The 10,478-nt window shown below is 47.2% G+C and overlaps 1 long non-coding RNA gene across 1 annotated transcript; it reads left to right on the top strand.

Moving 5' to 3' along the window:
• The first annotated feature begins 1,168 nt into the window (after nt 1–1,168).
• Nucleotides 1,169–8,013, top strand: LOC130146279 (uncharacterized). The gene is made up of 3 exons (XR_008820850.1): nt 1,169–1,307; nt 2,963–3,078; nt 7,583–8,013. It is a non-coding gene; the product is annotated as an uncharacterized LOC130146279 (long non-coding RNA).
• Nucleotides 8,014–10,478: the final 2,465 nt, after the last annotated feature.

Raw genomic sequence — 10,478 nt, 5'->3', positions numbered from 1 at the left:
GAAAGCTAATTCCTCAGCAACGGACTGTTGTAAGCATGGAGCTGAATTTGGATTAATTTCTGTCCCCGGTGAGGAATACAGTAACATAGCTAAGAGAAAGACGGCCAATATTGCCTCTAAGAGCGGGCATCCCTATGTGCATTTTCAGTGTTAAACGGAGCCAAGCTGATGTGGACCTCACAGAGGGAATAAGCCACTGTGTGGCCGCGTTGTCATCTCTTTGCAGAATGACTTTCTTCACTGCAAGGCGAGATGTGCTCAGCAGCCTGGGGCCCACCAGGGGTATTGTGCTGCTTACAGACTTTAAAATAAATAAGTCTTGATCCCTCAGCTATAACCTTCAGCAGCATCAGTGTCAACATCTGTCTGTCCAGGCCTGGGTGAACACATCCTCCAGTCCTGCTCTGTCCCAGGCCTGTTCGCAGCATTTGAACTTTACTGACATTGTCAAGACACAGAGTCCACAAGGCAGCGGCTTTGTTAAATGACTTTCTGAAGGGACTGCGACCCAGTGTGGGAGGGTGAGGGCAGCCATTTGGAGAACAAACAAGAGCAGAAGAGAGAAAAATGCAGTTTACAACGGGCACAAATGTTAAAGCCTGCGAGAAACACAGAGAACATTAATCCATTAAGGACCAAATGGATGCCATAAACCAGGAATTTTTGTTTTATTCTTATTGCTTTGATTATAACTCCATGTTACCGAGCATCTATCCAGTCTGCAAAGGAGAAACTAAGTCTTAGCCTTCTGCCCAGGCTTTGTAAATCAGATTTCACTCAGAAAGAAGTTTCTGACGAGAAATAGTTTCCTCACTGTACAAATTTCCATCCTTTTTCCATCAGAAAATCTCCTCCTATCCATTCCTTAAAGACTAAGCTAGGTGCCATTGCATCTGCACTTTTAGGCAGCAATTCCAGAGACTACAGAAAGACTAAACTGTGCAATTCCCACATGTCGCATGCTAGCCATTTCCTCCCTCTACATTTATAGCGTGCACTATTCTTGATTAGCAGAAGGGATGTTGGAAGTGCCTCGGGTAATTAGTTAGCAAGAGAGAAGGATTCATTCCTGAACTTTGAAGCGGCAGAGCGTACTAAATGTCAGGATGTGATGTTGTATTGACATCACTTCCTCTCTTTCAGTCTCACCTTACAACCTTCCTTTTCTCTTTAGCCGACAATTAAATCATGCTGCAGACGGCTGGTGACATGGTGTATTACCCAGAATCTATTTAAAAATGAAACTCACTGGACTTATGGGCTATGATGTGAAAACAGATCCATTACACTCCAGTTTCATCTTGCAGGTGAGCGCCTTTTGCAAGATTGTAGCCTTCCCTTTTATTCTCCTGCTCAGATGCCACCAGCCAAGTAAGAGCAATTTTCTTTCAAATGCAAGGAATGGCAATAAACTTGATAGGAAAATCACTCCTAAGCAAATGGCAAGCCCATTACATGCAAAAGAGAGGGTGCTTTGCTGTCATGGGCAGATGTACTGCTGGTTGCCTGACCTCCATGGATCCAAGCTTAAGAACAGGATCAGACTTCTTTAAAAAAATCAAACCAAATCAAATTAGGCTAATAGATATCATGAATAAAGACTTTTCAGTAAGGTCTTCCAAGGATAAGAACTTGTTTTCCCCAGGAGAATCTGGTAGCTTTCAAATTAAGGTATTAAATCTCAAGCTAAGCTCAAGTCTGGAATATATTAATGAAAGCTGAGACTAAAGAAGCCCCTTTTTTTTTTTTTTTCTCCCCCCAAACTAAGGGGATTGCACCAGTTTAATTTCAATCAGTTTTAAAACCACATGGTTACCCTGATGCAAAGCCATTTACCTGCACCTTAGATGTGCACAGACACCTGCAAGGAGCAGGGCAGAGCAGCTTACTGAGTCACCGCGGAGGAGTTAAGCTCTCTTCCTTGGCTATATGCATTGCTGCAAGTTGCTAACATGGTTCAGTTCAGCAGCTTGTAGCTGGTTTGCTCTATCTGCTCATACCCTCTGGTAGGGAAAGCAAAACAGTGGGAGAGGTAACATGAAGAATGTGTAAAATAAACTGATTTGCAAGTGCCTGAAATGCAGCAGGAAAGACCTGTCCTGGGATCTAGAAGGCAGGAGCTCTCCTACAGCCCAGATCCTGCCCTAGCAGGTGTCAGATCTCCTGGTCTCCTGAAGAGCAGCCTCTGGTACAGGTATGTTGCACTGCACTGCCAAGAGGTTCAGCCCTGACCTTCAGGAATTCCCTCTCAGTTTCTGCTCTGACTGCGGTAACCTTTATGAGACAAGAGGTACAGGGGACACCAGATTTGTTTGCTCTCTCAGATCTGATGGGCTCAACACATACAGACTACCAAACCGCCAGGAAACAACCTTCCCTTGTCATACAGCTGTAGACAAACTCACAGCCCAGAGATGAAAGGGGGATTGCAGCTTATCTCCAGTCCCACTTTAACACCAGTTTCACGTCCGCAGCAGAGTACAGGATGGCTTTGAAAGCAGAAGATGACTAGGGGTGGAAAGCAATGAAGAACTGACTGGTATTTTAATATGACAGACAGCATCCTGTCTCATAGTCACATTTGGAAAAAATTCTCTTCTTAAGAAACAGACAGTAACCACGTTATATTGCGAGTATTACATAAAGTTTGGCAAATAAGTTGCAGTGCATGGTTGAAGAGATTTTGCATTTTTCCCTGCTCGTGGAAGGTTTTCTTCAGTAGATTCATTATTCTGAAAGAAGAGTTTCTTCCCCGGTTTTGCCAGCTCCTGCTCGTTCCCAGCCCAGTCCTGTGTACTCCTGATGACAGCTGCCCGACTCGCATGCCTGCTCACCCGGGGCCCTTCCAGCTTTCCCACTAGTGCCTGCACGACCTTACTGTGGCAGCCTGTTTCTGGTGACTTCTGTGTGTCTGACTTTCAGATTCACTTATAAATTATCTGCACCCGTGTCTCACTCTCAGACGAACGTTGCTGGAGGAAGAACACGACAGGCGACTGGATTCCGTGCCTGCATGCAAATCCCGTCAGCTGGTGGATTCACTGCCCATTGCAACCACAGGCTGAGCGGAGCTCACAGGTGAGGCATTTATAGGAAAACAGGTTTCAGAGTTGCACAGCTCACGTTTTTTGTCAGGGGGGGTAAAACAATGCAAAATGATCCAGCTTGACATGCAAGTCACCTGGAAAAATTCAAATTTGGGTGTGGGAGCGAATATCGCTTCAGGTTCCTTGTCCTTGTCAGAGGTGTTCGATGCTGACTGCTGTAGCAGACACGGTCCAGAGCCAGGTGGACCCTCAGCTTGATCCAACTTAACCATTCCAGTACTGGGGGATGTTTCTCCTGCTCCCACCCAGTGTTCGTGCTGCTCCAATGTTCACATTCATTCAGCTTCCAATCAAGTGGAAAGCTAACATCTCTGGGACATGGAGAGCCTCTTCTTTTCTGCCTTTATTTCTTTTCTCTCTCTCATTCTTCCCTTCACCAGACTCTAGTGATCAGTGGACGAGATTTTTTTTATTAAAAAAACAAAACAAAACAAAAAAACCAACCCAAACCCACAACCCCAAACAAGCAGGGTAGCAGGCTGGGTGAGTTGACTTGGCCAAGGGATGAATAGCCATCGGGGAAGGGGGGACGGATGGCTGGCGCGGCAGAGCAGGGCAGCGTGGTTGCCTATTGTGGGGCTGCCCGGGGTCAGGGCGGACCATATGTCACCATTCCTGCGCGCGGGGCAGCGGGGTCTCCATGGAGCCCCATCAGCTGGGCCCTTTGTCCCCACGTCCCCCCACATATATTCATGGCCTCGCAATGCCATGCCTGGAGACAGAAACAAATTGATACATACAAGCGCCCACCCCGTTGGGCTCACATGACACATTTGAAGCAGACAATAAAAGGACATTTCAGACTGTTTAAAATCTTGAGAAAGGGCTGGTTTCCATGGCGATGGGATGGATGGGAGGCCTGTTGCGGCCCATTAAACTCCAATCACATGTAAATTTCTCCCCAGGCCTTGCTCCGTATTCATCGGCATCCGAGCAAGGGGGGACCGCCAGAGCTGCAGAATAGCCCCCTACAATAACCAGTTTGTTTATCAATTCAGGTGCCGTTTAATTGGCTCCATTCAGCCCCCTCTTTGTTTAAAGTAATAACCTTTACAAAGCCCCACTGATTTATAATTTCCAGCACTCTATTAGATAGGCTTCTTTAAATCCTTCATGCCACCTCATCTCTGGGAAAGAATAAATCAAGCCGAGACCCTTCATGATGGTACCCGCTTGTGGAAAGGGCTGTAATGGTGGAAGAGCCCACCAGCAGCCATTCCATCACACAGCCCTGGTCCGGCATGCCAGGTCTGCGTTTGCAGGAGGTGGTACGATGGCTCTGACCTGGCTTTAGACTTTTGCTCCTCTGCAGCATGGAGGAGTGCTGTGGTCTGTTTGAACATGGCTGCCCCGGAGGTTTGCAAAGGGCTAAGAGTCAGAGGGAAAATGTCTTGAGCCCAAGGTGATGGGAAGCATGGAGAAAACTTGTTTTTAGCAGCCACAGTCCCAAGGGCACGGCTGTGTGGCACACCGGCCCCTCGGTGCTCCAGGCTGCTGGCAGGCATGGGAGGCACAAAGCTCTCCAGGCATCTAACACACTGCCCCGGGCTGCCTCAACACCAGGGACTGTAGGGTCTTAATGATGGCCCAGGATACCCAAGAGTTGCTAGATAGGATGGGGGAGTGGCAGGCCTTTTGTTCTACAAAACACAGCCCAAACCTCCCAAAACATCCTCCAAAAAACCTCCCAGGAACACCATCCCAGACAAAGCTCCCAGCCAGAAGCAGCTCCGGGAAGAATTAATTGGAACCTTGAGACAAGCAGTAGAAGAGAAAGCTCCTGTGAAGACATGGTGACTCAACTAATTGTTACTAGTTTACTCTGTCATCCTCTGCTAAGGAAAGGAACTCATGGCAAAAAGCACATGGGCCATCCAGTCATGAAAGCGGGCCACAAGCACTGGCCAGGACTAGCCTCATGCAGTCTGTGCAGATGCACCAAGTGGGGGAAAGGGACGTTACCCCAACACTGGTTACTGCCATCGAGTTAAAATTCCTGTTGGGGGGGGGGTGACAGCTTGCACCCACCCAGTTTTTGATTCTTGATAGGAATAATTGTCTATTAATAAGGTGAAAGATGAGCCCTTGGTGAAAGTCTGATGCCTGTGCACGTGCACCCTGATTCAATAGATTCCACAGGGGCAGCTCCCTCGGACCAGGGGCTGCAGCATCTCATGAAGTCAGCTTTAGCCAACTTGTCTGAAAAAGCAGCACAACACACATGGGACATGCACTTTTCAGGTTTACTTCAGAAAGCCCTTCATCCTTGCTATGGATGCAGGAAGCACAGTCAGCCCTGCCAGGAGCAGGACCTGCTGTGGGAAGCCTGGTTATGACAGCTGACAAAACATGCAGGAGGCTGAAAAAAGGGTAAACTGAATGAAGATGCCACAGTGCTGTTGACAGAGGATATGATTAGACTTGCTTGTCACCTCTGTTGGCTCCTCCTTCCTTGGGGACCTGGGTATCCTGCAAATGTTGCATTCTGTTTCTGAGCGGTGAACATGAGGGGAGGGAAATGCTAATGAAGTTGTGGAGCTACTGTTAGGCTCACCTCACCTTAGAGCATGGAGTTGTTTCATTTCCTCGCATGCAGAACAGGTTACAGTTTGCAGTGGTACCATCCCCTGGTACTGGGCAGCCTTCTTGTGTCTTAGTCTCTGAAGTCAAGCAATTGCACGGTTAAGCTCAGCTTTCAGCCATTCACTGGTTCATCTGGCCATGCAGAAAAGCTGAAAACACAGTCTCTTAACAGCGCAGAAATGAGCTAAACAAAAATAACACCAAATCTGTCTATTTTTAGTAGCTGCTGGGTTTTGTTTGGTTATTTAACCAGTCATCACTACTTGGAGCTTGATTAAGGAGCTTGAACATCTGAGTAATTAAAAAAGTTCGCTATTGCTTTTCACTTGCATAGTGGGCAGCAAGAAGAGTGTGCTGCTGTCTTACACCAGTGTGCTTGAGAGGAGACTCAGGTCCCATGCTCTGCAAAGAGGATCCACTTCGGTGGAGGAAGAAAGAGGAGGGAAAGGGAAGCAGAAGAGAAGGTCAGGGGTTAAATGGCAGGATTGGAAAGTTTTTTGCAAGTGAAAAGTGGGTTTTGCAAACCTAAGAGTAATCCCAATGGTTTGCAAAGCTTTCAGACTTGCCCCCCAGCCCATGCAAAGCTGCCCCTCACTGTTGTTTAGTCGCAGGGCAGAAGGAGCAAATCCATGAATACATTATCATCTAGACAATGAGCTCACATCCCAATCTTTATTTTTCAAATGAGACTTAAAAAAACCCCAACCTGACACAAACATGAAAGCCCCCTGATTTTTCTCCACTTTTCTAGGCTCCATCATGCAGAGAAGCTGCTCAGAATATACCCGCTCCGCACACATGCACGCATCTCCTCGCTGATAGTGAGACACGGTCTAATTAAGAAGAAATCTACACAAACCCTTTACAAAGTCTGAGTGGCAGGTTATTATTGTAGCAAAGTGCAACCTCTGCCATTTTGTCAAGAAAGCCCATCAAATTAGAGAGAAATAAGATGTCCATCTGTTTCATGAAAGGCAGCATTGCAAAAAAATCAGATTCCCACAAGTTCCTTAAGTCCCAATTATTCCCAGATTATCTTTTGAGATCTGGAGATCTCAGTTGAATAAACCTGTGGCCTCGTTACTGACAGCCTGGTGCATCTCTAAGGAGGGCAGTGTGGAATCCAGGCCCCTGGGTTAAGGTGTCAATCCCTCGGGTGACCCCGGGGGTGAGGGATGCTGCGTTATAGACTGACAGCAGATAAACAGTCTCCACGCACCCTCGCCTCTGGCGCTGCAGCCGGGTGAACAGAGAGGACAGTCGCCTTAGAAAGTTAAAGAATAACGAGGGAGAAGGGGGGGGGGGGGGGGGGGGGGGGCGGGAACGCGGGGCTTCATCCTGGCTTTGGGGACTTCAAACCAAGAGCAAGGTAAATAATATCAGAAGGGAGAAAGGCAAAAGTCATCACACTGGTTGCAGAGGTGGCTTTCCAGCTGCATCAGCACCAGAGCTTCCTTTCATGCAAGGAGACAGACCTCATAAAGGCCTTTCAGAGATGCCATGAAGGCTGTACTGCAATCATTTTTGTGAATGCCCCAAACTTTGTCATCTTCCATGTTGCAGCTGGTCAGCAAGCTGCTGGGGATAGATTTACCACAGCACTGCAGATCTGTGAGAACGAAACAAGATTGTCCTGCTCTCTTACCACTAACCTCTGAATTGCTTTTCTTATACCGCATCTTCTCTCTCATTTCCCTAACAAGGCTATGGTTATTACCTCCTTTGCTTTTAGGACTTTTTAAAAGTACAGTCGACTTCAATTGCAGACTTTTACTGCTCAATTTTTTTTACTTCTCAATTTGGGTTAAAAATGAGCATGAGACTGGGCATATAGAGTAAGAATTCCAGCTCTAACACACACCTTGTTCCCCTCCCTTCTGCTTCACCCACAGAGCTCGAGCCTTATTTTGTTCACACCAAAGCAGAGAGCATGTTCTCTTAAAAGTCAAGCAGGCACAACGGTGCATATAAAGGCAAGTGTGTGTCCCCCTCAATTAAACTCTATCATCCTCTTTTCATCATGGGGCCACAAAAGGAGAGAAAAGGCTTTGGCAGCCAACACCCATGAGCCTTTGTGGATCCATTGGCTGGGACACCCAGTGTCATGGGATTCAACCATCCCCCCCATGGCTGTGTCCACATATCCTCACTGTAAATGGGGCAAGAAGAATCCTCAGTTCTCCCTGGCTCCACTTCCAAGCTGCCCAGACAGCATGGATGTATGTGGAAAAACTTTTTGAAGCCTTTTTTTCTTCTTCTTCTTCTTCTTCTTGTTTTTTTTTTTTCCCTTTCTATTCCAAGACTTTGATTGCAAATCCTTTTGTCTTTCAGCTCCAGGGAACTCCCCCATCTTGAAGGTAGTACTTGGCAGATGAGGGGAAACTTCACAGCAGAGATTGCAGGCTGAGCCCTGGAGAGAGGACGGGCAAGCAGGGGGTGGGGTGGGTGGGAGAAACTCATCGCTTTATTAAATTGTTCTAACAATCAAGGCTTTCCAGAACATTGCTGGGAGCATACATCCTTCAAATCTGCATGCATTTCCACTTCAAACGCTACACAGAATCATCCTCATTACTAAAACTGGTGTCCCAGCTCCCCAAAACGAAAGCTTCTCCAATTCTCTCCAAAAACACTGCTGAAGTTTAAAAAAATATAAAACAACAACAACCACCACCAACACCCACAAAAAAAAAAACCCAAAAAAGAGGCAAAAAAGGAAGCCCCGAAGCTTAGTCATGGTGTTCCCTGTCTGGAAGTGTCCCATGCCAGGTCACTCGAGAGCAAAGCACCGAAGCTCTCAAGCTGATGAAATGGGGAGCTTTGAGCACAGCTGAGCTGCGTAGATGCCCACATTTTAGTCCAACCGGATACCCAACAACCGGTCCCCATGCTCAGCCTGAAACCTAGGCACACAGCAGCCAAGGAGCCAGACCTTCCTCCTTGTACCAGTGTCCTGGACAGTTTTCCAACGATAACACAATAGCTTTTTGCCAAAAAAGAAGCAAGCAAATGGAAAGGCAGCCAGTGGCGTTGTGATGAAAACCACACAGAGCTTTTCCAGCAAGAAAAGAGCAACGATTTTGGTCACCTCCAAACAGAAACACAAACAGCCTCACAGAAAGGGGTGTCCGTAACAGCACCAGCTCCCCATGTAGAGGCGTTTGGAAGGACACTTTCCAGCCCGGCTGAGGCATTGGTAGCAGCGCTGTTGAATGTCTCTTCAGATACTGCCTTGGTCCTCTTCACCTGGCCACTGCATGCAGGACTTTAGGAGCACGTGTTGGGATCCAGAAGGAAGGACGGGGCTGCAGACCCAGTTTCACTGCCATGCGCTGGCCTGTGGGAAGACACCCACAGACTGTGGTGGCCAGGGGCTCAGGTTTCCAGTGAAGGCTGGCTCTGACTGCTGGGGAAGGTGCCTGGCAGCCAGGAATTGAGGCAGAAGTAGAGGGAAACAGTGCAAAATGGGTTTGGTTTGTAAACTGCTCCGAGAAGCAAGAAGCAAACCAGAATGCAACAAACGCAAATACCTACGGAAAAGCAGCTGGAGGGAGGCAGGGAGGCTGAAGGCATGCATTAATATTCCAGGGAGAGGTTGCCCTCCATAACCACTGGCCTTCCCTGGAATTTACTCCCCCTTGCTGCACCCTGCGGCAAAGCAGAGCTGTGGGACTGTCCCAGTCAGGTCCCTTCCATGTAACCCTGATGGGAAAGAGTCAGGGGGTCTCTGGTGCCAGCCACACCTCTCTCCTTCAAAGGCATTAATAGCGCAAAAAGGAAAGAAAAAAGAAAACATCTTTTTATTCATGACCCAGATTGTTTTTTAATGTTCCTGGGGAGGGCAAAAATAAACAACAATCTGCTATATTGAAGTTGGGACACCTACCAGGTCAAACTATTGCTGCATTAAATTGTGCGATGGGACAATTTCCATACAAATGCTGAAAAGAGGCAGTTGCAAAAGAGAAAAGCCAAAAAAAAAGGAAGAAAAAAAAAGAAGCCCTCCACAAGCCACAGACACAAAACTGAAACTCTTGATTTCATTGTGCGCTTGTGACAAGAGCAAACCCAAAATCAAAGAGTTTCATGGTCATTTTTCTATCAGAAAGTGATGTCGAGTGAATAACTTATTTACATGCCAATGTGTAGCACTGAAATGGCCCAGGATGGGAAAAAACCAGGCCCTCTGTTATCAACAATGATAGCAGCGGATCCTGGGAGCCACCCCGGGAGGAGGACCTTAACGAGGCAATGGCTGCAGCAGGAGAATGGCAATGAGTTTTTAATTGGTGACACATTATATTTATCAAACTGACAGCAGAGGGGGAGAGCAGCAACCTCCTCGTTGTGTGTTTTCCTTACACGACTTCCTTTGAACCCATTCACGTGTGAAAAGAATTTAAAGGTTATGGGGGGAAAGGAGGAGGGGGAAGGAGGGAAGAAACCCTTTTAATAATCCAGCGTCATCCTGAATGATAATACTGAATTATTCAGTAGGGTCCTTAAAAGGGTGGCTAAATCAAGGCTGAAACAAAGCCGGAGTGATGCCATTGTGCTGGCTCCTACCACTCAGGGCCTATTTAAAACCAGGCAAGAGAAGGGAAGCAGGGGAGGAAAAATGTCCTTTCAGAGTCATTTAGCAAACCAGAATGGACTCTGTTTCATGGCATGGCAGAGTTATTAAGAAGTGTTTAATATTTGTAACCAGACCCTTTTGTTAGCTCGGGGATGCCTGGAAGAGCCTGTGGAGCAAATCAGAGCCCTCATAACCTAGGAGAAGGGTCATTT

The sequence above is a fragment of the Falco biarmicus genome, chromosome 3 (genome assembly GCF_023638135.1).
Source record: "Falco biarmicus isolate bFalBia1 chromosome 3, bFalBia1.pri, whole genome shotgun sequence".
Lineage (NCBI taxonomy): Eukaryota > Metazoa > Chordata > Aves > Falconiformes > Falconidae > Falco > Falco biarmicus.
Note: the sequence above shows the minus strand (reverse complement) of the source record. Positions and strands in the feature narration are given on the sequence as shown.